Consider the following 15,749-nt stretch of genomic DNA (forward strand, 5'->3'; position numbering starts at 1 on the left):
CAAGTGATGGGTTGTACCATTGACTAGGCTTTCGCCCACCATGGCCCACCATGGCCCCCCATCTAGAGATGTACTTGGAAGGTCGATGATAAGGCCTTGGTGCAAATGCCCTCCAGTACATGAGTATGGATATGTACTCATGGAGTAGCTGCTGCTACATTAACTTAGATAAAAGAATAGTAAGCTATAAGCTTAATAAAAATGGAATGGCTATTGTAGATCATTGGGGGTTTCTTGTGATATTCTACCCTTTTTATTTAGGCCTTATGTGTGACTCCCTTGTGTGTGTGTCTTTTTTTTTTTGGGCTACCCCCTGGCAAGCAACAGGTTCTTGTGTCTACTCCCTATTTTAGAGAATAGGTTCTTATGTGCACTTATGACTCTCATCTAGAGGGGTGAAAAGAGAATTGTGAGTTTATCTTTGATGCGCTCATAAGTCTCCATTGCGGACGTGGGAAGTGATTCTTGAACTTGTGGCTCAAGTGTTGTCAAGGCGGTAGGTACAACTTCTGGTTAGTTACCATTGGGTTTGCTTGAACACACAAGCTCTTATGTGTAGGTGCTGAATGCATGAGAGAGGCTGAGTGGTTTTTTTGGTGCTGCTTGGGCCTCCATTCTTGCTGAATCTTAGGTGAAGCCGTTGGGGTTGAAGTCGGTGGTGAGACTGTCTTCACTTTGTTCGATTTTGGCAACCATATGACAGGACTACCATCATAGTATCCTTGAAGCACATGCATAGGCACCCATCCTTGATGAACATTATAAATTGGTGGCTAATGCTTTTAGTGCTGAGGTTTCTTTCTTTGTGCAGGCTTAGGGGACTTTTTGATGCGCTTGGAAATATAAGCTTTGGTATTTCCTTGGTAGTACCCTTATGCTTGCAGTACCCTTATGCTTGAGTAAGCTTTTTGGTACCCACACTTGTTGAGTTGCTGGAGTTCTTTGAGAAACTCGCATAGGTTTTTGTGGACGGTGTTGTGGATTTCTTTTATTTTTCCTTGGTGGTGGCGAGTGATGCGTTGAGGAAGAGGCTTTGATGATCAAGGCACCCAAATTGGATTGGTGCCATCGTAGTAGCCTTGGGCTACAAGTAGCTGCTTCTTCCCCACATTTTGATACCATGAAGATATCTTGGTTGTCTTGGTGGAGTTTTCTTTTTGGTTGATGACGCGAGAGGTTTGGGACCCTCCTTGATGTTGGTTGACACTAAGGATACAGGTTTGAGACTCATGAGGAGGGTTGTTGATAAGGCTTGAGTCTCGTGTGAAATGGCTATTAATGATGAGGCTTTTGAGCATGCAGTCGTCTCCTTTGGTGAGGTTGGTCGATGAGAGGCGCTGGCTCTGGAGCTTTTCCCTTGAGTCACTGTTTAGAGGTAAATGGTTGCACTTGGGGATATTCTTCAGGAATAGATGTGGATTGTGAGGTTGTGGCATTGGAATTTGTTGGTGAGAGGATGGAGTTGAGAGGGTAGATGCTTTATCGGAGTCGATTATTGATGCAGATGATAGGTTCTAGAAGGGCTTCCGAGGAAGAGGCCTGTAACTTTTTGCGTTCAGCATCATAGAAATCCATTAGGGTTGGGTCCTCTTCCTGGCAGTATGGTATTGTCAACTTTGTGTTGTTGACCATCATGATGATCCTATCGCTAGCAAAGCACAATGGTGCTTGGGCAGCAATAGTCCATTTATGCCCCAAGATCAAATCTGCTTCCAACACATACTCAACCACCAAAGACGTGCAAGTAAGGGGGTTAGTTTCAATATAAGTTGATCTTACAAATCCCATAACTCAAGGGTCATGAGATTGTGCTCTTGTGTTGGATAAAGCTGTGCTTGAATTGTGGTGAGTTTAGTGGAAAGTTCTAATCTAACCATAATTCTTGGGATATTCTTAGTAATATATGTTGGAAGTTCTAGCTCCTCCAAGGTCTCTTCCTCCCAATAGCAATTGCACAATATCTGCAAGAGTGTTCAAGGTGACTGTTTGCATGGATTCATCAATTGAATACAACAAGTCACTTACCCAAGTTCCACCTAGGATGACATCATACTCAAGGGGATCTAGGGTAACATAGAATCTAAATTCTACATTTCCACCGATTGTTTGAGTAGCATAGCTAAAGTAACTTGGAACTTCAATGTTTTGTCCATTGGCACCTCTTGCAAGACCATTGTCTTTAGGGATGATTTGAGGTTGTCCCAATGATACCCAAGTGTCTATTGTCATGATATTATGACTAGCTCTAGGGCTAATCAATGCACCTTTGCGCTTAACATCATTGCCCGCAGGGAAATCCAACCATACCATGATAGAATCTTCAAGAGGAACCATGGATGTTTCAGTTTTTGTTTCAGCTTCAAATCATGTTTCGGTCTCATATTCCCATTCACTTTCATCCTCTTTTTGGCTCTCAGCTTTTTTAATAGTACCTAATGTGTACAATGGCACACTTGGTTCTCTGACAATTTTAACTGAAGTCTGTTTGGAAACTTGCGAATCCTTACAGTCCTGTTCTATGTAGCTCTTAATGTCTTGGTATAACTCATGTTTAGCCTTTAATGGTGCAAGTGTTGACACTATCATGGGTTCGCCACCATGAGAGAAAATCACTCCTCCAAATGAGGATTTGAGAGACTGCTTTAATTTCGTAAGGGATTCATCGAATTCCTTACGTGCTTTTTCAACTGCATCATTCACGCAGTCTGCCTCTAATGACTCTTCTTTAGAGAGTATGTCGTCCTCTTGAAAGGTGAAGCGATACTCCTCTGGTTCTTGTATTTTGGTTACTTTTTTAGGATTGGCATTATGAGGCTCAATCACAACCAGTGATCGTATGGCACTCAACAATGCTAAGCATGCTCTCCTGAGCATGCTTTTTGTGTTCCGCATATGTCATGTGATCATGATTTTCATTTTGGGGTGGTTGAGCGGGTTCTAGTTTCTTGATTGGTTGATGAGGTGCACCTAGTGACAAATAAGAACTTGGTTCATCCACACTAAGTGACATACTAGAACTTGTTTCATCCTCTGACTTTCCTTGGATCGTCAGGTTTTCATTATGTTTACTCATGTGACGAGAACAAACTTTCTTTTTTGTTTTTTTATTTTATCTTACCCATGGGTTTTGTGGTTTGAGTGGTAGCCTTTGAGGTGAATCATATGTGGCTTTTGGCTCTTTTGGGTTTATGTCCTCCACAGGCTCTTCATCCCTGTCCTTTATTTCAACCTTGGTTTTGATAGTTTGGTTGCCCTTGTTTTTCTTCTTGGGTTTAGAAGGTTTTGTTTCCTCTTTTGGTTTCTACGTTAAAGCATGTTCCTCTACCCATTTTGAAGTATTTTCTTTTGTATTCTTTTTGATTGTATCTCCTACCTTGGCTTGTAAATGTGTAAGTACATTAAAGGGTATCGTGGACAATTGCCCACTTTGTACATCCAAGATTTTAAGAGTTGTATTCTATGAGATAGGTTAGTCTTGGAATATGTCATCAATTCCACATTGTTCACATATGGGTTGCAAAGTGTCAGTGCTACGGGTATGGAAGTATTCCAAACTGTGCAGTCTACCACTTTGTGCGGCCATGACAAGAAGTGTTTGTTGAACTATTCCTTGAGCCGTTTCGACCCTTTGAATTGTGTTTTCTTGGGGCATGGGAGATGAAGGTTTTGAGTTAATTATAGGTGAATTGAGACATTGGGATGTGCCATGAACAAAGTTTTGCAATAAATGTAGTACATAAAAATAGGTGCCTTATACACACAATGGGGATTAGGATGGACGTAGTGATTTTTCACGCCTTAAGATCTCACGCTAAAAAAATAATTTTAAAAAAATTAGACGTTTCATGCGTTAAGGTCTCACCAAAAAGATAAAAAAATAAAAAAATCAAACGTTTCACGTGTTAAGGTCTCGGTAAAAAAAAAATCAAATTTGATAAAATCCGTGAAGTCCATCCACTTCACATCGTGAAGAACTGCACCCTGTTGGTTCACGTCATGAAAAGGGGTCCATCGCGACAACAAAAAAGTAGCTCTGTTTGGAGGTGCATATCTCCTAAACTGTGAATCTGATGAACGTGATCTAGTGCTCATAGAAAAGTTGGCATCAAGCTCTTCAAAATTGGTCTGAGCCTAAGGGCAAAATCCATCATTTTGGCCTCCAATCAGCAACCTCAAAATTTGACTCGAAAATTGAGGTAAAAAATGACCCTTAAAGTACAAAATTCTCCAAAATAACCCGAAAATAATTGCAAACCATATTCATCATTTTGGCCTCCAATCAGCAGCCTCAAAATTTGACTCGAAAATCGAGGTTAAAAATGACCCTTAAAGTACAAAATTCTCCAAAACAACTCGAAAATAATTGCAAACTATATTCAGGCTACTTTTTAAGTGTTTGAATGACGAAATCACGAAAAAATCAGAGAGACAAAGTTCTAGTACTCCAAAAATACTACAACTCTCTCATATAGAGTTTTTCCAAATTCCTTTTGGAACACATCCAAAAACGGGTTGCAAAATAGAAAAAATCTTTCTAATTTTTTTTTTCATCTTGAGTCAGTGATGGAAAAACCTTTATCCATGGCTTTTCAAGACAAGGTGATTGTGGTGGAGTGCAGTGAAAGAACTCTATTCGATTGAGTGTAAACAAAATGAAACCATTAGAGATTTTATCCTTTGGATAAAAAATAACAGCTTACACAACTTGATCATCGTATCCAATCCGAAAACATTCAATCAATGTTGTATAGAAGCAATATGTTTAGATGACAACATGATGGAGGATGAACACGATACGAGATGTCCCTTATCTAAACCAAGTGATGAAATGGCTAAAGAAAAATTGATCTCGAAATTGTCATTCCCTGAATTCTATAAAGCCTTGCTTAAAAGCTTTGAACTGACATCTCTAAGAGAGGATGACCCCTCTCAAAACCAAACATCCTTAATGCCTCTCCAAGTGATGGGTGAGATGCCTTGTGTTCACACGACGTGAAATAGCAGGTACGGTTCACGGCATGAACTGGGTGGTTCACGTTTTTTTGTGGGGTCTAGAGGGAAATTCGAATTTCCTTATCTGGGAGAAATATTTTTTGAATTTTAAATTGAGGAGATATGGGCATTTTCCCAAAAAGACAAGTAGGGAATAAAAAAAGTCAACCCTTTTATGACACTCTCTTGTATGATACCCTTCATAAATGATCCCCAAAATGGACAATTTGACAACTCTTTGGTATCTTCTCATTCTAGCCTTAATAAGTTATGTAAAAAAGTGCTAAATAATTAATCAAAGATTAATCCTTCTATTAATCTTTCTCCTTTTAGACTAATCAAGATATCTAATTAACCACTAATTCACATCATTGAGCACATCATTGAATAGAGCATGAAATTGCTAAGCTATGTGCATCAACTAATGTTTAAATTAATCTATAATTAGAGATTAATTAAGCTCTTAATTTTAGTATCTTCTCTTTATGCAAAATTAAGCAAAAGAGAGAAATTCTTTCAATTGATGTACTTAGGTGTTTTGATGCATCTAGATGCTCTCACAACAATTAAAAATACTAATTTTGACCTCTTATATGATCAATTTTGATCCCAAAAAACACATTCTCTAATCTTTTTTCCTCTTTGAACTAGATTAATCATCCCTTAATGATAAAAACTAGTCAATTAAGAAAGATTAATCGATTTCAAGAGTTTTTTAATGATTTTGAGAAAAATTTTAAAGGATTAAGCTACTCCTAATGCTTGCTAACACTCTAATGCATACAATTTAAACAAAAAACACAAAAAGGATGTGTTTCAAGAGGGGTTAGGGTGAGCATACCATTTTTGGTGCCACTGTCAGGGAGCCATCCCTTGGCTTTTTCCATTGTTTTTCCTCTAATCTCTATGCATTACCCATTTCCCATTATCTTGATTAATGGTTTCCCTTAAAAAATATGTGGATTTGATGGAGATTTGTGTTTGATTTTGTGAGAAATAGCTCTTTTTTTTTGGTAAAGAATGTTTTTTTTTTGCTTAATTTATTGTTTTTGTTATTTTTGATACGATTTTAAATGTTCTTATGGCTTGCACATAGTTTGTATTAGGCTTAGTTTGCATCCATTGCATCAAACAATGCAATAGAATACAATTTTTAGTAAATGTTAGCTCTCTTTAGTGTTAAACATAACTAAAATCATTAATTTTAGCTTAATTTGTGTGTTGTTTGAAATTGTTTGTGCTAGAGTGTTAGCAAGCATTAGGAGTAGCTTAATCCTTCAAAGAAATCTCAAAACCATCAAAAAATCCTTGAATTCAACTAATTTCACTTAATGGACTGGTTTTTGTCATTAAGGGTGATTAATCTTGTTCTTTCAAGAGGTAAAAATTTTAGAAAATGTGTTATTTCGGATCTAAATTGATCATGTAAGTAGTCGAAATTAATGTTTTTGAGTGTTTTGAGATCATCTACATGCTTTAAAACACCTTACATTAATTTCTTCATCAATTTGAGGAATCTAAATCTCTTTTTGCTTAATTTTACCTTAAAAGAAGAGACCAGATTAAGAGCTTAATTAATATCTAATTATATATTTATTTACACATTAGTTGATACACATAGCTAGCAATTCCTTGCTATATCTAATGATGTGCTCAATTGTGTGAATTAATTAGGGATTAGTGGTTAACTAGAGTCCTTGATTAGTATAAAAGAGAAAAAGATTAGTAAAAAAATTAATCTTTGATTAACTCTTAATAACTTTTTTACATCTCATTAAGGCTAATGAACATTCAATGAGTAGATGCCCATGAGTTGTCAAATTATCCATTTTGGGAGTCATTTATGAAAGGGTGTAAGGGGGTGTCATAAAAAGGTTGACTTTTTTTTTATTCCCACTTACCTTTTTGAGAAAATTCTCATATCTCCTTAATTTAAAATTCAAAAAATATCCCCCCCAAATAAGGAAATTTGAATTTCCCACTAGACTCCAAAAAAAATATCAAAAAGATTGATTCACACGTGACCCATTTTCTGCACTTTCACCCTAGGGAGTCCACGCCCAAAAAAAAAGGATTCACGAGTGAACCATTTTTTGTACTCTCATGTCCTAAGGGTTCACGTGCTAGGGGTCTACGCCTAATTTTTTTTTCAAAAATTCAAAAAAAAAAGGTTCACGCATGAACCATTTTGTATACTCACGCCTTTAGGTCTCGAGGCCTAGGGGTCTGCACCCAAAAAAAAATTCAAATTTAATTTCTCCGTGAAGAGTTCACGGCGTGAAACCCTAAGTATTTCATGGCGAAGTATCTCACGACGTGAAACAGTCCCAAAAAAAAAATCAAATTTGATAAAATCCGTCAAATAAGATTAACGTCGTAAACTGCACCTTGCTAGTTCACAACGTGAAAGGGGGACTCTGGAAATCACTCCTGTTTAGAGGCTCGTATCTCCTACACCATGAATCCAATGAAGGCACTCTAGTACTCATCGAAAAACCGACATCGAGCTCTTTAAATTTGGTCTTGGCCGTCCGCAGTCAAAATTGATCATTTTGGCCTCCGACCAACAGCCTCAAAATGTAACCCGAAAATCAAGGCAAAAACATCCCGAAAAGCACTAAAAATTGTAATAAACAGTGCGAAAATGACTTTGAACCATATTCGAGCTACTTTTGAGGGTCTAAACGACAAAATCACAAATGACTCAAAGAGGCAAAGTTGTAGTACTCCTAAAATACAACTCTCTCATACAGAGTTTTTCCAAATTCCTTTTAGAACACCCTAAAAAACGTGTTGCGAAATAGGAAAAAAATTATAAAAAAACTTTTCATCTTGAGACAATGATGGAAAATAGGTTTTAGGAGCTCCTCTTCCATCTGGGAAGTTATTAGCATGCACTTTTTCTGAAAAAAATATCCCTAAGAGGTCGTTCACGTGCGCGTAGCGTCTAAGCTATTTAGGACAAACAAACACTCGTTTAACCCAATGAAGAGTACGCCAAGTCTCTTGAGGCTGTTAACAGGCTGTGATAAAATATAAAAAGCAAAAAAAAAAACACGTGTGCTTGCTCATTAGGGAGCAATTAGGCAATCAGACATGGCAACAATAGAAGAACATGCCTTAAAGCAAAAACCAAAAGAGAAAACAAAACCTTCTAAACCCAAGAAAAACAAGGGACAACAAACTATCGAAACCAAGGTTGAATTAAAGGATAGGGAGAAGGAGCCCGTGGGAGGACATAAACCCAAAAGAGCCAAAAGCTACACATACTGGTGAAGCATCCACCTCAAAGGCCACCACACAAACCACAAAACCCATATGTGCGACACAGGATACAAAAACCGAAAAGAGAATTTGATCTCGTCGCATGGGCAAATATAATGAAAACTTGACGATCCAAAGAAAGCCAGAAGATGAAACAAGTTCTAGTACGCCACTTAGTGAGGATGAAATAAGTTCTGATTCGGCACTAGGTGCACCTTATAGACCAATCAAGAAACTAGAACCCACCCAACCAACCTAGATTGAAAATCATGATCATATGACATATGTTGCGGAACCCAAAAAGCAAGCTCAGGAGAGCATGCTTAGCATGGTTGAGTGTCTTACAGGATCACCGATTGTGATTGGACCTAATAATACCAATCCTAAAAAAGCAACCAAAATACAAAACCCAAAGGAGTACCGCTTCCCCTTTCAAGAGGAAGACATATTGTCTAAAGAAGAGTCATTAGAGACAGATTGCATGAATTATGCGATTGAGAAAGCACGTGAGGAATTTGATAATTCCCTTATAAAATTAAAACAGTCTCTCAAAACCTCATTTGGAGGAAGTCTCTTCTCTCATGTGGTGAATCCAGTATAGCATCAGCACTTGCACCTTTAAAGGCTAAACATGAGTTATACAAAGACATAAAGAGCTCCATAGAACAAGATTGTGAGGATTCACAAGTAAAATCGTCAGACGGCCAAGTGTGCCATTGTACACATTGGGTACTCTTGAAAAAGATGAGAGCCAAAAAGAGGACGAAAGTGAATGGGAATATGAAACAAAAATGGGATCTGAAGCAAAAACACAAACTGAAACATCCATGGTTCCTCTTGAAGATTCTATCACGATATGGTTAGATTTTCCTACATGCAATGATGTTAAGCGCAAATGCGTGTTGATTAGCCCTCGAGCTAGTCATAACATCATGACAATAGAAAATTGGGTGTCATTGGAAAAACCTAAACTCATCCCTACAGACAATGGTCTTGCAAGAGGAGCCAATGGACAAAACATTGAAGTTTCCGGTTACTTTAGCTATGCTACTCAAACAATCGATAGAGATGTGGAATTTACATTCCATGTTACCCTAGATTTCCTTGAGTATGATGTCATCCTTGGTGGAACTTGGATATGTGACTCGTTGTATTCAATTGATGAATCCATGTAAACAATCACCTTGAACACTCTTGTAGGCATTATATAATTGCTATCTTATGGGAGGAAGAGACCTTGGAGGAGGTGGAACTTCCAACATCTGTGTTATGCCATCATTAGACATCTTGCCAAACACACAATTTTACCAGAAACTGCACTCTGGTTTTTCTGCACAACTGCTATATTTTCTGCACAGCGGTACTGTAGTACTCTCAAATGTCACCAATAGTGACTTCAATGTGCATACATACACCCAATGGCAACTGTAGACCTCTTTGCAGCACCCACAGTGTCTGCACAGTCAATCTGTCTTCCTGCAGTTCGTAAAACAGAGTTCTGCAGAGAATCGATGACTTACCCGCAGTGCTCGAAATCGCATGCTTTCTGAAAAACGGAGGTCCAAACGCGCCTGAAACGCGTTTTCGGCCCGGAAATTTCAATCCGAAGGACTCAGTCTGAAGGACTATATAGTTGCCCTATAGCTTTACTCCCGCGAAGAAAGCTCCTCAATCAGAGACCGTTTGCCGGTGCCTCCCGTAGAGCTCTCGACAAGGGTGTAGTCACCAACACAATAGGAAAGAGTAGTTGAAGCTCTTACCCTCGTACCGCTTCCTGTGGTTCTCTTGCTTGCAGCTCAGCCCTTAGCACGAACCAGGCTCTGATACCATGAAAAGATGCAGGGGGGAAGAGAGCTTGAGCTCTTGCAAGCACACACACACACTCACAAAACCCTAATAGAGAACACACAAGGTGAGAGGCTGAAAATCTTCTTCTTCTCTACTCAACACTCAACACACCATATACAAGAATAAGAGTACACATAATATGAAAGGTACTCAACCAATATATACACGGGTTCTCTATAGTGTGAACCCGACTAAGTGAGCTGGCGCTATAACTATGACAGTCTCTAGAATGGCTGTCACACAGCCTGTCATCCCACTGGCCGCATATCTCCCATGATCTCACCAACCATGCCAGTGGTGTAAGTGTGGGGCCTATCCCCCAGGCGGGTCATCAGTGGCCACCGCCTCACTAGACGAGCTCGATATCTCAACATATAAGAGACTAAAACCTCATCGTCATCGTCAATAACGCCCATAAGTCTCAAATTTGCAGCAGCAGCAGCTATAGCGCCAACTAATGTGAAGGAGGGCTCACAACCTTCCACTTCAATGAAAAGAAAAATCCACCAAGACAACAAAAATCAAGGTATCTTAGTGGTATCAAAATGTGGGTGAAGAAGCAGCTCCTCAAGGCTACTACGAAGGTGCCAATCAAATTTGGGTACCTCGACAGTCAAAGCCTCTTCCTCAATGCAGTACTCAAAGGCCAAGTAAAAGAAAAAAATTCTAGAACATCGTTCACAAAAGCCTATGCGAGTTCCTGAAAGAACTCCACTAAATAAACAAGTGTGGGTACCAAAAAGATTACTATAAGCACAAGGGTACTAACCAAGATAATACGGAAGCTTGGATTCCCAAGCACATCAAAAAGTCCCCTAAACCTATTCAAAGAAACAAACCTTAGCACCAAAGACATTAGCCCACCAATTTACACCAATTTACAATGTGCATCAAAGATGGGTGCCTGTGCATGTGCTTCAACAACAACAAGGACACTATGATGGTAATCTCATCATATGGTTACCAAAATTGAAAAACGTGAAGAAAGCCTCACCACCAACTTCAACCTCAATAGCTTCACCTAAAGTTCAACAAGAACGGAGGCCCAAGTAACACCAAGCAAGTCACTCAACCACTCTCATGCATTCACCTACACAAGAGCTTGTGTGTTCAAGCAACCCCAATGGTAACCAACTAACAGTCTTACCTACCGCCTTGACAACATTTGAGCCAAAAATCCAAGAATCAATTCCCACATCTACAATGGAGACTTATGAGCGCATCAAAGACAAACTCACAATGCTCTTTTCACCCCTCCTGGATGTGAAGCGCAAGTGTAGAAGCTACTACGCGGTAGACATAAGAAACTATTCTCTCAAAAAGGAGAGTAGCCACAAGAACCTTTTGCTCGCAAGGTGGTGATTTAAAAAAAAAAACACACGCAAAAACAAGGGAGTAATGCATATGGCAACTCCCAAGGATCTTCAATAGCCATTATATCTTGTTAAGGTTATCGCTTATTACTATTCTTTTGGCTATGTTAATGTAGTAGCTGCTCCATGAGTACATATCCATACTCATGCAGTGGAGGACATTTGCACCAAAGCCTCACCATCGACAACTTCCAAGTACATCTCTAGATGGGGGGGCATGGTGGGTGAAAGCTTGGTCAATGGTACAACCCATTGCCTAGAATTTTCCTTCAAATTACAAACCTCTCCAAATGATGCTACCATCTTCACAAATCAATGATCTTCAATCCTTAGTGAATATATCTATATTAACGTCGCAAGTCAAAATAATTCTTTTAATCCTCGCCAAAACGTGGCTACTTTAACACAAAGCAATTTAAAAAGAGTCTATATGACTCACTTCTTGTACTTCACGTATATCTGCTTTCTAAGAGCACTTAAATATACATAAAAACATAAAAAGCATACAGGAAGAAGCATGTAGAAACAGGTCCTACTCAACAAGATTTCACAAGAATCCTGCCACACAAAGGGACATCATCGAAGTCCAATTTATGCATAAAAGGATTAGCGAGGGCGTGTAAATAATACACAATACCTGAAAGTAAAACTACGAGAGTAAATATGAAAATAATACACAATACCTAAAAGTAAATGGAAAACAAAACTAAATATGTTTTTTTAAAAAAGTGGACTCGCGCATGCAAGTAATACACATTACACAAGAATCCATGGGGTGAGAGTATTCACTCAATTTTTTTACCATTAAATAGAAAGGTTCATGTAGACTCATGACAAATGAGTAATCAAATTGAAACTTGATCTTGAGCAAAAAGCTTTATCCTCAAAGGCCTCCAAGATTCAAAAAATGAACTTACATGAAGGTAGCCAAAAGTTATGGGGGAAGGTGATACATGTGACATTTAGCCATGTGGTAAGATTCTATAATGCTACAAGAAATGTACACAAGCATCGACTTTTATATACATGTCATTCTCATTGGGGTTTTGTTTCACATGGAAGGAAAACATTTGGTTTTTGGAGCACCCAGCAATAAAAACATGTGTAGAAAAGATGAATTAAAAACTCTCTGTGTGTGTGTGTGTGCGCGCGCGCATGTTCCTGTATGCATGTGCGTAGAAAAGATGAATTGAGAAGTGTGTGTGCATCTGCATGTGTGTGTGTGTGTGTGTGTGTGTGTGTGTGTGTGTGCATGAGCGCGCACGCATGCATGTGTGTGTACTTTAACATATAAATTTGAAGTAAATACTAGTAGCTACAATACTAAAATTAATACTAGTAACTATAATATTAAAATTTTAAGTAAATACTAGTAACTACAATATTAAAATTATTGTTGATAGTACTTACTAGTTGATAATTTTAAACATTATTATTCATCAATGATAATATTAATTATTTATGCTAATAAAATATTAAAAATAATTATTTTACATTATATCAATAACATCATTGAGTACTATAAATTATATTAATAACATCATTGAGTACTATAAATTATGTTTTATATTATTCATTATTGTTATTAGCATACCACTAAGATATTTAGAGCCATAATATTTTTTATTATACTAGAGCCCATTCTCTAATAATTAAGGTTATATTTAATATCAAAACATAATAATACTAGTGTTATGGCTCACCCTAACCCTCCTTGAAACATATCCAAAAAGAGATTACCTGGTGAACCGCAATTGTCGTCGCTCGTGTGAGGATCTTTCCAATGGCCGAGCTCATAAACCTTGAGGTTTCCAAGCTCTACAACTCCTTGAGAAGCAATTCCATCGCGTCTCCCACGAGCGTTGTCACATCGTCGCATTGCACTACGGCTCCTCGTCCCTCCTCTCAACTCACTTCACCCACACACACTCACTAGCATGCATTAGGGAGAGAGATTAGCAAGAGCAAGACTCAATTGCACAATGGGAGAGTATGTTGTATTATGAGAGAAATTCACTTATATACATGGCCATAAGTATTCACACTCACTTAAATTGTGGCCATAAGTGTTCACACTCACTTAAACTGTGGCCAGCCAGGCACTTTAGGCTCATAAGAGGCCTAATGCTATTACAATGACTACTCTCATAATATATCCATAAAGTATATCACTTAGGACTTCATCCTAACTTGCTACCACACGCTCTTGAAGGGAATCACCATAAATACTCCGTCACACCATTATGGGCACCCGTCCAAGTTGTAGCTTTGGACACTATTGCTTCATATCTTGAATGTATGACCCTTTGGTGTATCTACCATGACTCCTTGATGTAAGATAATGGTGGTAGCTCTTATTAATCCTAGAGTTGGATTAATATTCCCCCCTTCTTCCTGTGGATGTCGATCGCGTCCTCGTGATCACGTTGAAGACCTTTGTGTGGGGAGAATGAACAAGCTTTGTCGATGGCTTTAATGTTGAATGATGTTCAATCGTATTTGTTCCTCCTCCAGAAGGAATAAGAAAAGCTAGTTAATGAGGTTAGTGGTGTATTGGGAATTCCTAAACGAGATGGGGGGTGGGGTTTTTTTCGAATGATTGCATTTTTATATTTGTGTGAGCCCCCATTCTTTTTTTTTCTTTTTTTGCTCAATTTGTTTTTGGCAATCATCGGCAAGGTTACATGTGATTTTTGTTAGTGGGGACACTGAGACATGTTAATAATGGGAGAGAAGAGAGAGAAGGATTCAGAGGAATGTAGACTTAATCATCAAAAGATGGTGATTCTCAGTTCCTCATTTGATTCATTGAAGCGACATTCATCATTTGAAGTAATTGGCTTGTGAGATGATGTCCCTTTGAGTGGCAGGATTCTTGTCAAATGTTGTTGAGTAGGACCTGATCCTGTCTTCTTGTGCCCATGTGCTTTTTATGTTTTTATATATATTTAAGTGCTATTATGAAGCAAATTTACATGAAGTACGAGAATTGAGTCATATAGACTCATATTGAACTGCTCTGTGTTGAGGATTGAAAGAATTACGTCGACTTGCAAGGCTAATATATAGAGATCTTCACTAGGGATTGAAAATCATTAAGTTGTGAAGATTGTGGCGTCTTTTGGAGAGGTCTATAATTTGAAAGAAAATTCCAGGCGATGGATTGTACCATTGACCAGGCTTTCGCTCACCATGGCCCCCCATCCAAAGATGTACCTAGAAGTTGTCGATAGTGAGGCTTTGGTGCAAATGTTCTCCAATGCATGAGTATGGATACATACTCATGGAGCAGTTGCTACATTAATTGAGCCAAAAGAATAGTAAGCAATAAGCTTAACAAATATATAGTGGCTATTCCGTGATATGGCTTAATCCGTGATGGGGCTTAAATCGTGAAAGTGCTGGTTCTTAGGCTGTGAGATTGAACTCCATGAATTGTAATTCTGTGAGATGAAATTTCGTGAATTTGCAGGTTTTGATTTGCAAGCAACAGCTTCTTGTGCGCTCATTTCTCACTTCCAGCAGTAGAGGGGTGACAAGAGCATTGTTATTTTGTTCTTGATGTGCTCCCAAGTCTCCATAGTGATTCTTGAATTTGGTGAAATGATGTCGAGGCAATAGGGAAGACTATTGATTGTTTGCTTGAACAGACAAGCTCTTGTGTTGGTGCTGGATGCACGAGAGTGGTATAGGGATTTGCTTTGCTGTTTCTTGGGCCTCCATTCTTGTCAAACTTTAGGTAAAGTTGTTGGGGTTGAAGTCGGTGGTGAGGTTTTCTTCACATTGTTCGATTTTGGCAACCATATGATGGAATTACCATCATAGTATCCTTGTTGTTGAAGTACATGCACATGCACCCATTTTTACGAACACTGTAATTTGGTGGCCGATGTGCTTTGTGTTGAGGCTTTCTTTGTGCAAGCTTAGGGGACTTTGTGATGCGCTTGGGGACCCAAGCTTTGGTATTTCTTTGGTAGTACCCTTGTACTTACAGCAGCAGTGTTTTTGGTACCCACACTTGTTGCATTGGTGGAGTTCTTTGAGGAACTTGCATAGACTTTTGTGGATGTTGTTGTGGAGTACTTTTCTTTTTCCTTGGCTTTCGAGTACTACTTTGAGGAAGAGGTTTTAACTATTAAGACATCCAAATTTGATTGGCACCTTCATAGTAGCCTTGAGCTACAAGTAACTGCTTCTCCACCCACATTTTGATACTATTAAGATATCGTGATTGTGGGAGTCTTAATGGAGTTTTCTTTAGGGTTGATTCGG

This window comes from Cibotium barometz, chromosome 39 (genome assembly GCF_041138505.1).
Source record: "Cibotium barometz isolate CiBa-2024 chromosome 39, ASM4113850v1, whole genome shotgun sequence".
Classification (NCBI taxonomy): Eukaryota; Viridiplantae; Streptophyta; class Polypodiopsida; order Cyatheales; family Cibotiaceae; genus Cibotium; species Cibotium barometz.